The sequence below is a fragment of the Rousettus aegyptiacus genome, unplaced genomic scaffold, assembly GCF_014176215.1.
Source record: "Rousettus aegyptiacus isolate mRouAeg1 unplaced genomic scaffold, mRouAeg1.p scaffold_m13_p_15, whole genome shotgun sequence".
Lineage (NCBI taxonomy): Eukaryota > Metazoa > Chordata > Mammalia > Chiroptera > Pteropodidae > Rousettus > Rousettus aegyptiacus.
The window spans coordinates 23,946,583-23,962,768 of NW_023416290.1; the positions used below are offsets into that span (position 1 = coordinate 23,946,583).

The 16,186-nt window shown below is 35.7% G+C and overlaps 1 long non-coding RNA gene across 1 annotated transcript in view; it reads right to left on the reverse strand.

Annotated features, from left to right (window-relative positions):
• Nucleotides 1-1,174: 1,174 nt before the first annotated feature.
• Nucleotides 1,175-16,186, reverse strand: part of LOC118611988 — a 137,784-nt gene continuing 122,772 nt past the window's right edge. Inside the window, exon 4 of the long non-coding RNA XR_004954611.1 lies at nucleotides 1,175-1,228. This is a non-coding gene — a long non-coding RNA (uncharacterized LOC118611988). The remainder of the gene's footprint in view (nucleotides 1,229-16,186) is intronic.

Consider the following 16,186-nt stretch of genomic DNA (forward strand, 5'->3'; position numbering starts at 1 on the left):
TTTAAAATCTTCAGTTTTACTTTCTGCTGCCCAATCCTTGAATTTCTGCTCCTAATTTCTAAGATTTATGCAAACAGTGTAAGAATCTGAGTCCTGTTTTCTGGTGAATAAAACCATTAAGGACGAGTAGAGGAATGGTTTGTAAGGAAGGAATCTCTCCAGCAAAGTATCTCAACTAAATGACATCTTAGATGGGAATTGTAGACCAAAGACCATAGCCAATCAGTGATGGACAGTCATGCCTAGATTCCAAACCTGAGATCTCAGACAACTGGGGATCAGTGGAACTGCACAACTGGACGTTCTCTCGACCTCAGTAGGCCAAGTGTTCAGCGTTTCCCTCTAATTCTTTCAATAAGTACTAATATAACTCCTTAGCCTTCTCTGTGAGAAAGGGCCTTGTGACTCCAATATTACTAGAATTGATATTTTTTATTCTTCTCCAAAACACCTTGTTCTAAATCCTGGATATTGGTGTTGATTGCGAACAAAGTGAAGCCAGTGATTGAGGAGCAAGAAGAAGCAGGGGCCTACTCTGCTTATTCCTCAGATTTGTTTACCAGTTTCTCTTAACTACTCTGCAAACTTCAATGTTTTGCAATCTCATTTTGAAAGGCTTCAATGAAGTCTTTATATGTAATTCAGTCATTTCAGAGTTGGGTCTAGTCCATGGGCCTGGATATTTATTTACACATCTTGACCAAAAGTTAGCTCATTTTAATGGCTGTAACTGTGATTTGTTCTGCAGAGCCCTTCTCTGTGCAACTGAGCAAACCCTGTGACATGGGCAAACATTCAGAGCAAAACCAAAAGTAAATTTCACACAAAGCGCCTTTAAACAAAATCCACATCGCTACATCTTAACAAAAGGTGGTTTATCCCTTTACAAAAGCAGATGAAAGGAAGGCTCCTTGATGAGGCCACCCCACCTGATGGTCCAAGAACCCTGGAAATGTACAACTGGATCCCAAGACTGCCTAGTGGCTCCCAGGAAACGGGCTTCCTGAAGAAGCAGATTCAGAGAAGGAACCTGCTCTGGACTCCAAAACAAATCTGCCTCATGGAGGGGTCTGCTGCTGAGGCCAAACTTGGCCAGATCATCTTCTTTCTCTTTTTTTTCTTTACTTGTTTTTATTCCAGTTGGCTATTTGCTGCCAGACATTGTTTTGTTTTGTTTTTACTGTTTCTCAGTTTGACACGGAGAGGTTGCTTCATCTCTAATCTTCCCCTGTGAAAGCAGAAGGTATGGCTTTTGAAAGGGAGGCTCAGGACTTGAAATGGACAGAGTTTATAAGATGTTAAACTTTAAGAACAAGACAAAAATATAATTTCTTATTTTTTCTTCATTAGAGATCTTAGCAGCAATAAAAGTACCAAACGTATTGGTGGTGGGATAAGCACATCATGAAGGACTGGCAGCCCCAGTCACAAAGTGTGGAGAGAGATATAGTCAGCATTTGCACTTCTCACCATTGTAAATGTATGAATAAGGCCTTTAATTAAAAAAAAAACTTTACTCCCCACTTAAATAATCTTACCTTTTTACTATCCGTAAATTGAGAACTCCCAAATGTAAAACCATAACTTGCATCTGAATGCTGAGATCCAGGATAACTGTTTATTGGACACTTAGCTGTCCCACGTGCACCTCAGACTTGCCATATCTCCCTTTATATCCCCCCTTCCGAAGAATTTCCTGACATCCACTCCCAGGATTCCCTGACATCAAAAACCAGAGATGGAGAGAACTTGGTGCCTCTCTGCCCTCACCTACCACATCTATCTAATCCATTACCAAATCTTCATGAATGGACCTCTGAGAAAAGACCACACACGTAACCTAGGTTTTCATGTCTCCCACCCTGCAATGAACTCCCAGGTGTCGTTTACATTCTAACCATCCTTCATCTGCTCCTGACCCCATAGCCTTGGGGTAGCCAAGTACAGTTCTCCACAGGTCTACTCCCTTCTCACTCTTCTGTTGTTGTTCTAACCTGGCCCTTGCTTGCAACTCTACCTACCATCCCACACCTTCTCACCAGACCTTTACACCTAACCACTGTATAGTTTTGTCCACTTCCAAGTCCCTAATGCATAGCACAGAACCTGGAATATGTTCTGTGCACAATAAATACTTGTTAAATGAACACATATCTGAGTAACAGAAAGATGCTAAAGAAAGAAAGGAAAACAAGCTGAATTTTAGGTCATAATTTTAAGTCAATATCCTCTTAGGTTTGAGTAAGTATTTTTTTTTTAAAGGCTGAAGACATTTTATATTATAGAAATCAAAAGAAATGGATGCATTCTTTTCATTGTCACTGTACTTTCTAGCTGACTTGCGCTTTTATCCTAGAGAGGGTTGAGTGTTGACTATGTGCATGGCTGATCCTGAGCAGAGTGGAGCAGAGTGTGGACTGCTCACCTTCAGGAGGTTGGTGTGGAAGTCACACTATATAAGTCTCTGTGCATTCTACCTAGCTTCCTTAAAAGAATGTAGACACAGGGCATGAGTTAGAAATCATTTCTAAAATGCCAATAAATGTGTCCTTTTACAGTTCATAAAGTCCAGAAGAAAATAGAAACAAGTTAAATTCCATAGTCCTGAGGAGCTCTTAGGCATTTTTTGACTTGTGATCATTCTGCGACTTACCTTAGTTGATAATCAGGATTTAAATGATCTCATCAAAGAGGCAAAATTCTGGGGAAAGCAGTATCAGCAGCAGACCTCAGCAGAGCCAGAAAAGGATCAAGTTTATTTTAAATGCTTTTAAACTGTGCTTTTTAAGGCCATTCTTTCCCCTTCATGATGTTACTTTGCCCCCTCACCCATATGTTCCCTGTTGTGTTGGAGAGGGTCTGATACCAACTTGCAATGAAGAAAAATGCTCTACCACAGTCATCTCTGAAGTTCTCAGAGGGACTAGGTCTTGGCTTCATTCGAACATTTGTGACAGATCAGGCAGTAGGACAGGCCAGTGACATGTGCTCCGACAATTCCCAAGATCTCTTCCTGCTAGCTAGAATGGAATCCTGAGGGTGGAGCCATTTCAAACAATTGGACGCTTTCAGATGAAGCAGAGAAATGAGCTTCCCTGAGCACCACTGTGTTTTCCTAGGTCATTGTGCCATTTCTTGTGATTTAGCAGGCAATAAGTATTTTCCTTATCACAATTAAGAATTACCCAAAGTTTCTAAACTAACCACTAGAGAATACCTACCATCAAAGTTCATAAAATCTCAGAGACTATAAAAATTCCACTGTTCCAGAATGAGTAAAATACTGAAGGCTTTTGACACTGAAGAATAGCTGCCTAGGTATATCTGTAAACATGGCCAGGGAGGTGCCAGGAAAGTTGTTGAGTCCTGACTCACTCTCTATATTCATGCATACATTAGGTGTTGGGCACGATGCCACAGATATTGGCTGAAAAACAAGTGGAGTCTGCAACTCTGTCCCTCCAACCATTCTTCATAAAGCCAAGCTGCACATGCGTGTAATGTGTCAAAAATAAGCACAGAATGCATGCCTCATTCTACAAAGCATGACCATAGTTCTCCTCTATTCTATTGCCTTGCCTTTGTTTATGAGAGCTGTTAGGCATATTTTGTAAACTTGAGAAATGATACGGCCTGCATTCTCTCATCTTCTGGCTGCTGTAGGCAAATTGATGATGGAGAAGGCAAATTGATGTGGCATTCCAGAAAGGCCTACAGAGTGAAACTACACAGGTGAGAGATGGAGTGAGAGTCATATGCACAGTATACTTCTCTCTGGGAGATGGTCCAGTACCACTCCTTGGAACTCAACTACTTCAGCAGAAACTTTAACAGAGAGAAATTTTTAAGTGGTTTCATAAAAGTTATGTAGTATTTAAAAGACACAAAGTATAGCAGTTAGAGATGGCTTTCACCTACATGTAAGATAACTTAAGTAAGGTCACATACACTGAGAAGGGTGTCTTCTTTCCATGCAAAACTTAGTCTGTACTCAACCAGCTCCAGGGACAGGACAGCAGCTTGTAACATCAGTGCCTCAAGTTTTCTCAGTCTTCTGCTCAGTCATCCTCAGAGATCATTCTCTTCTTCACAGGAGTAAGCTAGCTTCCATCCTTCCCTCAGTCCTAAATTGTGACCCTCTTATTTTAGTAAAGAAGGGAGAAAAGAAGGGCAAAGCCATGTTCTGGCCTCTGTTTCCCTTCTAAGGAGCTTTCCCAAAACCTTAACCAGCTAACTTCTGCCACATCTCATGGCCAGAACTGTCCTATAGCTACCACTGTCAGAAAATGAGGTTTTATTTAGCTGAGTTAGCTGCAGTTTACAGTAAGACTAAAATTCCGTTAAGCAAAGAAGATAATTTAGACCACTCACAAGTCAACATTCACACACAAACACACAGACATCTAGTACCAACTCAGAGTTCCAAAGTATGAATCTGATGAACACACAACTGCATCCGACCTTCAGATGAATCTATTCAAATATACAGATGAATTATTCATCTATTCGCAATGCCAAACTCCATAATTATATGCTCATTTCTATTAGCCATGTTGCAAATATAGCCTCTCAGTTATTTGGAGATCAGAGGAAATGGTTTAGTCAAGGGCCCACATATAATTCTTCAGAGCTTTAAGATCAATCCTAAAAGTGTAAAATATAAAAGTATCCAACAGAAACTCTATCAATGTGATTAAAAGACCCATTGAACATTACAAATATTACTAAGCAGAGACACATGATGATTATGAAGAACACTATTTCTCTGTGATTATCTCTAAAGTTTGTCTTTAGATTACCTCTAACTAAATGAGGGCAACATGGCTGAGTGAGTAAACAACAGGCTTCAGCTGAAGCAAAGTTGGGTTCAAATCCCACCTCTGCAGCTTCCTAATGTGATAGCCCTGTCTGAATCTCAGTTTCTATCTGTTAACTGGATAACATGTAAAGACAGAGGTTTTGGTGTAAAGACTCAGCCAACTTAAATAGTATATGTTAATGCCATTGGCAAAGTATGTTTTCTATATTTAATCTAATCGGATTAATTAGTTTAATGATCATCCTTACTGAAAAAATTTTAAGCCATAGCACTGTCTTGCAGCAGGGAGAAAAGGTATGTAAAAGAAGGAATAAGTTTTAAGGGTTTTGGATAAAAACTATTTATTTAACCACAATTCTAACCCACAATTCTGTGAGTTATGTTTTATTGTTAAGAAACAGAGATAATTATTTCTCAAGGTGAGAATGGTCAATGTTTCATTTTCCCAGGACCGCTTTGGAGAAAACACTGAGAAATGAATTCTATTTTGTTTTTCCTCTGTAACTATGGACGGGCCAGCCTGCATTGGATTAACACCACTGAGCCTCCATGCAGGTCCAGCTATTTTAGAAAGCTAAGCTAAATTCTCAGGGCTGCTGTCTAGAATGATGAGCCATTGGAGCCATCAGAGCTATTTCCCGGCCTGAACACTGAGCCAAGGAGTAGAAACATGGAAGTGAAAACAAAATCCGAATTCAAAGTCTTTTCACTTTTCAAAGCTGCCTGAGTCTCTTTTAGTTCTTTCTTGCGGGTTTACTAATGACATGCTGTGATTTGGAATTTGACCCATAACCACTCTAACACACACACACATGCACACACACACGCGCGCGCGCGCACACACACACACACACACCATCTTTAAAAAGTCATAAAATTTTTTAAGTGAAAAATAGAAATGAAACTATTCTTCACTTTCAAAAAAGCTCAAAAAATAAATAAATAAAAGACTTGGAAGTGGTTTTGGACACAGATTTTCAGCTTCTAGAAATGCAGATTATCTTACACTTCCCAAGTTTCTCTTCCTCACAGGGGACACAGGGACTGAAACTATCTCCTCTTCCATTTAACTAATGCTTTCCTTGCTTCTTGGGGAGCTGTTTCACAGAACATGCCAAACTCTGCTGTGGGAGCCTCGGATAGCAAGCTCTTTCCTCACTGCAATAACATACAGTGACAAAGGACACCACCAGAGAAATGCATTTATTTTTATTGTATCACTTCCTTACTCCCCAAAATGATAACTCTTTGGATTAGTTATTAAATCAGAGGGGGCAGAAACCTCAAATCTATTTGTTTATTTAGTTTGGGAAATTATAAAAAAGAACTTGGCCATTCATTCTGCTTTGTGTCTAAAAGTTTTAATCTGCTGCTTCTCAGCTACAGTCCTTCTTTCTCAGCTACTTGCTTCATTGAAATAAAAAGGACCCATAAGGTTCATGTTTCTCTACAAATACTTTAAAATGCAGAGGGAAAAAAATTCCTAAGTAAAACACATAAGAAATTGTTCTGAACATACGACTTAGTCATTAGCTCACAGAGCGTGCGGCTGCCATGGTAGTCAGGACAGTCAGCATGGCTGTCAGATAGGCCCTGGCTAATGACACTGAAGTGAGCAGTGACATTAACATGGTCCAAACATCACTCATTCACTATAACATGCTGAGTAGGGCTCAAAAGCATCAGAAAAAGTTAAAAAGCATCAAAAAAGGTAAATAAGGAAAGACAAAGATAGTGATGCTTAGACAAAAGGTAGAGAAATTACCAATAGAGTTTGCACTGCTTTTCATAAGATGGTTGAGTTTGAAAATTTGGGAAATAGAGCACCAGGCCTTTAGGACTTACAGAAGGGCAGTGATCAGCTAAGGACTGCCCCAATTCTTGTAAGCACCCTGCACTCCCACACCATCTTGGCAGATGTCTCCCACATATATAACTCCTCACCAGAATTGTGCCTAGCCATACAATCTTGTTCCAACAAGAAAATACGTATATTTAATCTCGCCAAGGTCAGAAGACCAATTTATGAACAAAGTGAGAGTTTCAAACAAAGAGGTAGGAAATATATATATAAAAAAAATGGGTACCACAAAACTGAAGAATACAAGTACCTACTGAAAAATTCAACAGATAGTTTTAATAGAAGACTAGATCAAGTAGAAAAAAAGAGAGAGATTTTCAACAACAGACTAGATCAAGTAGATTAAAAAGGTCAAGTGAATTAGAAGACAGAAAAGTTGAATTTATCCAATCAGAGAGGGGGAAATAAGAATGAAAAGTAGTAAAGATAGCTTGAGGGACTTATGGGACATTATCAAGTGGACTAATGTATGTATTATAGGGATCCTAGAAAAACAACAAGAGAGAGAAAGGGGCAGAAATCTTATTCAAAAGAATAATAACTAAAAATTTTACTACTCAGAGGAAAGAAACAAACGTTTAGATCAAGAAAGCATAGAGAGTTCCAAATACATTCAAAATTATATAAATCTAAAGAGAATCACTTCTAAAGATAAGGATAGACTCTCAAAAGCAGCAAGAAAAAGCAACTTGTTACATACAAGTGAAATTTTATAAGACCATAAGCATATTTACAGTAGAAACTTTGAAAGCCAAATCAGAGAGGGATTACGTATTCAAAGTGCTGAAAGAAAAAAATCTGCTAATCAAGAATGCAGTATCTGGCAAAGTTGTCCTTCAGAATTGAAGGAGAGATAAAGAGTTTTCCAGATAAGCAAAAGCTGGAAAAAATTTATCACTATTAGACCAACCTTACAAAAAATGTTAAAGAGAGTTCTTCAATTGAAACAAAAGGATACGAAATGATGACAGAAAAATATGTGAAAGCATTTAAAATTTAATGGTAAAAGTAAATATATATTTAAATTGAGAATAATTTAATGTTGTAATAGTGATGGATAAATCATTTATCTCTAGTATGAAGATTAAAAGACTAAGAATTAAAAATGACTATAACTTCAATAACTTGTTAATGGCTACATAATGTAAAAAGATGTGACATCAAAGACATAAAAAAGTAGAGAGAGTGTAAAAATATACAGTTTCTATATGAGTTCAAAGTTAAGTTGTTATCAGCTTCAAATAGACTGTTATAAATATAAGATGTTTTATATAAGCATCACAGTAATCACAAAGCAAAACTTATAGTAAATACACAAAAGATAATGAGAAAGGAATCGAAGCATGCCACTCCAAAAAATCATTAAATCACAAAAGAAGACAATAAGAGAAGAAAGGGAATTATGAAACAACCAGAAAGCAATTAATAAAATGATAATTAAAATAAGTTTATGCTTATTAATAATTACTCTTAATGTAAATGAATAAATTCTTTAATAAAAAGACAGAGTAGCTGAATTATTAAGAAAATAATTATTTATAAAAAAGACCCACTATATGCTACCTACAAAAATTATTTCAGCTTTAGGGACACACATAGACTAAAAGTAAAGGAATGGAAAAAGATATTCCATGCAAATGGAAAGAAAAAAATTAAAAAAGCATGAATATCATACTTATACCAAACAAAACAAACATTAAAATTAAAGATTGTACTAAGAGACAAAGATCATTATTCAATAATAAAGCAGGCAATTCATCAAGAGGATATAACTTTACATTTGACGTGGAAACATCTAAATATATAAATATATAAAGCAAATATTAATTGATCTGACTACATCATCCAGATAGAAAATCAATAAGGAAACATAGGACTTAAACTATTCATTAGATTAGATTAACCTAACAGTCATTTACAGAACAGCAGAATACACATTCTTCTCAACTACATATGGAACACTCTCCAGAAGAGATAACATTTTAGGCCGCAAAATATGTCTTAATAAATTTAAGGAGATTGAATTCATATCAAACACGTTTTCTTACCACAATGATATGAAACTAGAAATTAATGACAAGGAAAAACTGGAAATACACAAATATGTGAAGATTAAACAGGCTTCTGAACAACCAATGGGTCAAAGAATAAATGAAAAGTCAAAACAATGTCTTGAGATAAATAAAAATGAAAATACAAAATGTAAAACTGGGATGCAGCAACAATAGTTCTAGGATGGAGTTTTATAGCAATAAATGCTAATATTAAGAAATAAAAATGATCCCAAATAAGCAATCTGATATAACACTTCAAAGTAATTAGAAAAATAAAAACAAATTAAGCCCAAAGTTAATAAAAGGAAGGAAACAACAAAGATAAGAGCAAAAATAAGTAAAATAAAGACTAAAAATCAATAGAAAACATGAGTAAAACTAAAAGATTTAAAAAGCAAGTCAACAAACCTTCACCTAGAATTATTATGAATAAGAAAGGACTCAAAATTATAAATGATAAAAGAGATGTTACAACTGATAGTACACAAAAAAGGTCACAGAAGGGGGACTACTATGAACAATTAATCCAACAAATTGAACAACCTAGAAGAAATGAATAAATTCCTAGAAACATACAACCTACCAAGAGTCTGAAGCATGAAGAAATAAAAAAATCTGAAGAGACTGATTACTAGTAAGGAAATTGAATCAGTAATCAAAAACCTCCCCACATACAAAAATTTAGGACCAGAAGGTTTTATTGGTGAATTCAACCAAACATTTAAAGAATTAATACCAATCCTTGTCAAATTTTTCTAAAAAATAGAAGAGAAAAAACATTTTCAAACTCATTTTATAAGACTACCATTATACTGACACCAAAACCTAACAAGGACACTAAAATAAAAAAAAGGGAGTGACATCGGAAGCACAGCAGAGTGAGAGACGTCCCCATATCTACCCCATTGAAACAACAGAAAGATGAACATCTAAAACTCAACAACAACAAAAAAACCCTAAACTGCACATTAGCAAATCTGAGAGTGGAATCTGCACATAAGAGTTACCACAGGTCAGAATCCTGGGTGTCAGGTGATGGACTGGGAGAAATAAAGAAGCTGCCTCTCGCAGCCACCAGAGCTCCCTGCAGGAAGGAGGGGAGAGGAGAAGGTGCAGCGAGTTCCCTGAACAACCCTGCTTAGGAGTGCCGTGAGCTTCCCGCAGCCAATGGCAGTGCCCAGTCATCAGGGCAGAAGACAGAGAAATGGGAATGACAGAAAAGTGTGAATAATAAAGAAGTAATAGTTGATTTTACCAGCCATGGTTGCAAAACTGAGGCTGAGCTGCAGCCCCTAACCCCCAACCCAGAGGGCCCCTCCCCCCATACCTTCCAAGACTAAATGCTCTGGAGCCCCAGAAGATCTGAGAAAATGCTACTGAAACTGTCACTAACACTGACAGGAACTGAGACTGAGGGTAGTGAGAGTGATTAAACATCTATAAGGAAAAAAAGACACTATTAAGACTATATAAAGCAGAGATCCAAGAGGCTTAGACACCATCTACTGGAAACCAAAAGAAAAATACTTTCTTTGCAACAGGCTAGAAATCATTGTGTAGTACATCTTTTTTTCTAGAAAAAAAGATCAGAATACACTTCCTTTAATTTCCAGGTAGAAAATAGTACATTAAACACCATGAACAACCAAGGTGACAAGGCATCTCAGAAAGAAAGAAAAAAATCTCCATGAAATAAGCTTACAGACATAGAAATATGTGACTTAAATGATAGAGAATTCAGGATGGTACTTCTGAAAAAACCAAGTGAAATAAAAAATAATTCATATAAACAATTTCAGTAATTGAAAAAACAACTAGATAAGCAGAATGAGTTCTTTAGCAAGGAGATTGAAACCTTCGAAAATAACCAAATAGACCTTTTGGAGATAAAGAACACACTGCGAGAGCTGAAAAATGAGATAACAAGCTTGGGAAATAGAGTAGACCAAATGGAGGAAAGGATCAGTGACATCGAAGACAGAAATCTAGAAATAAATCAGAAAGAAGAAGAGAGAAATTAGAAATGAAAAATGATGAAAGAGAAATAAAAGGACTAACTGATACCATTAGGAGAAGAAACATAAGAATAATAGGCTTTCTCAAAGGTGAGAAAAAGGAGCAAGGACTAGAAAGCATTTCAGACAAATGGTTGATAAAAATATCCCAAATCTAAGGAATGAGCTGGAGCTTGGAATTTAAGAAGTCAACAGAAAACCCAATTATCTCAATCAAAAAAGTCCTTCTCTAAGACACATTGTATTAAAATGATCAAAAATCAATGGCAAAGACAGAATTCTCAGGGCAGCCAGGGCAAAGAAGATGGTAACCTATAAAGGAAACCCCATTAGATTATCATCGGACTTCTCAGCACAAATCTTACCAGCCAGAAAGGAGTGAAATCAAATATTCAAACTAGTAAATGAAAGGAACTACCAGCTGATCATAATGAACACAGCTAAGCTCTCCTTTAAATATGAAGGAAAAATAAAAACCTTTCCAGACATACAAAAAATTGAGGGAATTCTCCATTATGAGGCCTCACTGCAAGAAATACTGAAAGAGGTCAGCTTGCCTAAAACAAAATAACAAAAAAATACATAATTAAGAGGAAGATAACTATCAGGTAAACAGAAGTAGAGGAGTGCAACCCTTACAAGGAACCAGGCATTATAAGCTTGAACAATAAGAAGAAATTTTCTGTAGCAATATGGTAATGAACATTCAGCAGACATACAGACAAATTGAGACAACAATGACTGAAAGGGAAGGATTTAAAGATCCAAATTTGTAAAGGGGAATGGAGATAAGGCACACACAGAAGAAAAGTGATGGCTGTGTACATGTAACGATTCTTTACATATTCGTAATTGTAACCACACAACAAAGATTCAGAAAAAAAAAATGTATAACGTAAAATAGAGAAGGACAAGGGGGAAACTCCGCAAAAGCCAACCAAAATAAAGAAGAAGAAAAAAAAAACCTACAAAGACAAGGAAGCAATGGAAACACCAAGATACCAGAAAGCAAAAGATAAAATGGCTATGAGAAGACCTCATATTTCAATAATCATCTTAAATGTAAATGCACTGAATTCACCAATAAAAAGGCACCGAGGTGGAAATTGGATCACAAAACAAAACCCAACCATATGCTGCCTCCAAAAGACATATCTCAGCTACAAAGGCAAATATAGACTCAAAGTAAAAGGGTGGAAAATGATATTTCAAGCAAATAGCATTCAGAGAAAAAGTGGGAGTAGTGGTACTAATAATGTACTAAATAGATTACAAAATAAAAAATATAAAGAAAAATACAGAGGGATACTCCATAATGATAAAGGGATCCATGCACCAAGAAGACAACACTTATTACTATCTATGCTCCCAATCAGGGAGCCCCGAAATATATAAAGCAATTACTAACAGAATTAGTAACAGACAATTAGTAACAGAGAAACAGACCAAAACACTATTATGGTAGGGGACCTAAATACCCACACTGTCAGATATGGACAGATCATCCAAACAGAAAATCAATAAGAAAATAACATCCTTAAAAGACACACTAGAACAACTGGACATAATTGGCATTTACAGAGCCTTCATCCCAAAACAGCTGCTTACACATTCTTCTCAAGTACACACAGGACATTCTCAAGGATTGACCACATACTGGGACACAGAGATAGCCTCAACAAATATAAGAGGGTTCAAATTATACCAACCATATTCTCTGATCATAATGTTTTGAAACCAGAGATCAACTATTAAAAAAAGTGGAAAGAACCATAAATACATGGAGATTAAACAACATACTATTAAAGTATAACTGGATCAGGGAAGAAATAAAAAGAGAGATAAAGAAATACTTAGAAACGAATGATAATGATAGTACAACATATCAAAACTTTTGGGACACGGCGAAAGTGGTCATACGAGGAAAGTTCACATCATTACAGGCTTATCTCCAAAATCAAGAATGAGCCCAAATAAACAACCTAATGCTTCATCTTAAAAAACTAGAAAAGGAAGAACGAATGAAGCCTAAATTCAGCAGAAAAAAAGAAATAATCAAAATTAGAGCAGAAATAAATGGAATTGAAAAAAATAGAAAAAATAAATGTAACAAAGAGCTGGTTCTTTGAGGTTAATAAAATTGACAATTCCCAGGCTAGACACACTAATGAAAAAAGAGATGAAAAGGGATGAAAGAGGAAAAATTATGACAGGCACCACAGAAATACAGAGGATCACATAAGTTTATAACACCAAATTTAATAACCTAGAAGAAATGGACAAGTACTTAGAAAAATACAACATTCCTAGACTGAATCAAGAAGAAAATCTAAATAGACCGATCAACAGTATGGAAATTGAAACAATCATCAAAAATCTACCAAAAAGTAAAAGTCCAAGACCAGATGGTTTCACCAGTGAATTCTACCAAATATTCAAAGAAGATTCACTACCTATTCTTCTCAAACTCCTCCAAAAAATCCAAGAGGAAGCAATACTTCCCAATTCATTTTATGAGGGCAATATTACTCTGATTCTAAAACCTGGTAAAGACAACACACACACACACACACACACACACACACACACACAAATTACAGACCAATATCTGTCAAGAACACAGATACAGGTAAGATACTAGCGAACTGAATACAGCAACATTTTTAAAAGATTATACACCATGATCAAGTCAGCTTCACCCCAGAGGCACAGGGTTGGTTCTGTATCAATTTATGTGCACACCATATAAACAAATTAAAAAATAAGAATCATATGATCATACCAATAGATGCAGAAAAAAGCCTTCGACAAGATACAGCATCCATTTATGATCAAAACACTTAACAAAATTGATATAGAAGGAAAGTACTTTAACATAATAAAGGCTATATATGACAAACCCTCAGCCAACATTATACTTAATGGTGAGAAATTAAAAACCTTCCCTCTAAGATCAGGAAGAGGGCAAGGCTGTCCACTATCACCACTGTTATTCAATATAACATTGGAAGTCCTAGAGAGTACAATCAAGTAAGAAAAAATAATTATTCAAATAAGGGACAAAGAAGTTAAACTCTCACTCTTTGTGGATGACATGATTCTCTATATAGAAAACCCTAAAGATTCCACAAGAACACTACTAGAAATGTTAAGCAAAGACAGTAAATTTTCTGGATACAACATCAATGTTCAAAAATCCATAGCTTTCCTAAAAAGGAAAGGAAAAAATAATTCATTTTGCAATTGCAGCAAAAAGAATAAAATACCTAGGAATAAATCTAACAAAATATATGAAGGACCTATATAATGAAAACTACAAGACCCTATTAAAAGAAATCAAAGAAGATACAAAGAAATGAAAAGATATTTCGTGTTCTTTGATTAGAAGAATCAACATAGTTAAAATGACCATATTACCTAAAGCATTATACAGATTTAATGCAATCCCCATCAAAATCCCATTGGCATTTTTTTAAAAAATGGAATAAAAATCTTCAAATTTGTGTGGAAGCACAAAAGACCCTGAATTGCAAAAGTCATCCTGGGAAAAAAGAATGAGGCTGCAGGCATCACTCTGCACAACTTCAAATTATACTACAAAGCGACAGTAATCAAAACGGCATGGTATTGGCAGCAAAACAAACACACAGACCAGTAGAACAGAATCAAAAGTACAGAAGTAAACCCATATTTATGTGGGCAAATAATTTTTGACATAAAACCCAAAAACATACAGTGGAGAAAGGAAAGCCTCTTCAATAAATAGTCTTGGAAATACTGGAAAGCCACCTGCAAAAGAATACTAGACTGTTGTCTATTATCATACACCAAAATTACTCAAAATGTATTAAAGGCCTGAATATAAGACCTGAAACAACAAAATGCATAGAATAAAATATAGGAACTAAACTCAAGGACTTGGACTTAAAGAGGATTTTATGAATTTGACCTCGAAGACAAGGGAAATAAAAGCAAAAATAAATGAATGGGACTGCATCAAACTAAAATGTTCTGCTCAGCAAAGAAACCATCAACGAGGTAAAGAGACAATGATCTGAATGGGAAAATATGTTTGCAAGCAACGTCTCTGATAAGGGCCCAATATCTAAAATATACAAAGAACTCATATGACTCAATAACAACAACAACAGCAACAACAACAACAACAACAAAATGATCCAATCAAAAAATAGGCAGAATACCTGAACAGACACTTCTCCCTAGAGAACATACAAATGGCCAACAAATATATAAAAAGATGCTCAACATCACCAGCAATTAGAAAAATGCAAATCTAAACCACAATACCAACTCACAACTGTTAGAATAGCTATAATCAACAGGACAAGTAATAACAAATGCTGGATAGGATGCAGAGAAATAGGAACCCTCATGTGCTACTGGTAGGACTGCAAATTGGTACAGGCAGTATGGAAATTTGTATGGAGTTTCCTCAAAAAACTAACAATTGATCTACCATATGACCCAGCAATCCCTCTACTGAGTATTTACTCCAAAGACTTGAAAATCCATATCCAAAAAAATATTTGCACACCAATGTTTATAGCAGCACTATTCACAGTGGCCAGGACATGGAAGCAACCAAAGTATCCTATGATAAATTATTGGCTAAAGAAGCTGTGGTACATATATACGATGGAATATTACTCAGCCATAAGAAGAGATAAAATACTGTCATTTGTGACAACATGGATTGAGCTCGAGATAATCATGCTAAGCCAAATAAGCCAGACTGAAAATGTTGAAAAATCACATGATATCACATACATGTAGAATATAAACCTAAAAGCAACAAATGAACAGGACAAACAAATAGACTCATGGACATGGACAATGGTTACCAGAGTATAAAGGGAATGGAAGAGGGGGAGGTAAATGGGGAGTGGTAAAATTTAAATCATTTCCTTAAAATAATTAATTATTTATTTAATAAAAAATCACCAATATAAATAAATAATATGTTTCTAAGTGGAAAAAAAACCCTACTCATCTAAAATAAGTTTACTGATAACAGAATAAACTGACTGTGAAAATTATTATGAATAAATCAGTATGTATGGAAAAAAGAAAGGAAAAAAGAAAGAAAAAGAACGAAAGAACGAAAGAACGAAAGAACGAAAGAACGAAAGAACGAAAGAACGAAAGAACGAAAGAACGAAAGAAAGAAAGAAAGAAAGAAAGAAAGAAAGAAAGAAAGAAAGAGAAAAGAGAGAGAGAAAAAAAATTATAGGCCAATATCCTGATGAACACAGATGCACAAATCTTCAACAAAATTTAAGCAAACCAAATTTAACAGCACATAAAAGTATCATACAGTATAGTCAAGTGGGATTTATTTCATGGATGCTAAGATGATTTAACATCCACGGATTAATCAATGTGCTACATCACACTAATATAAGGGAGGACGAAAATC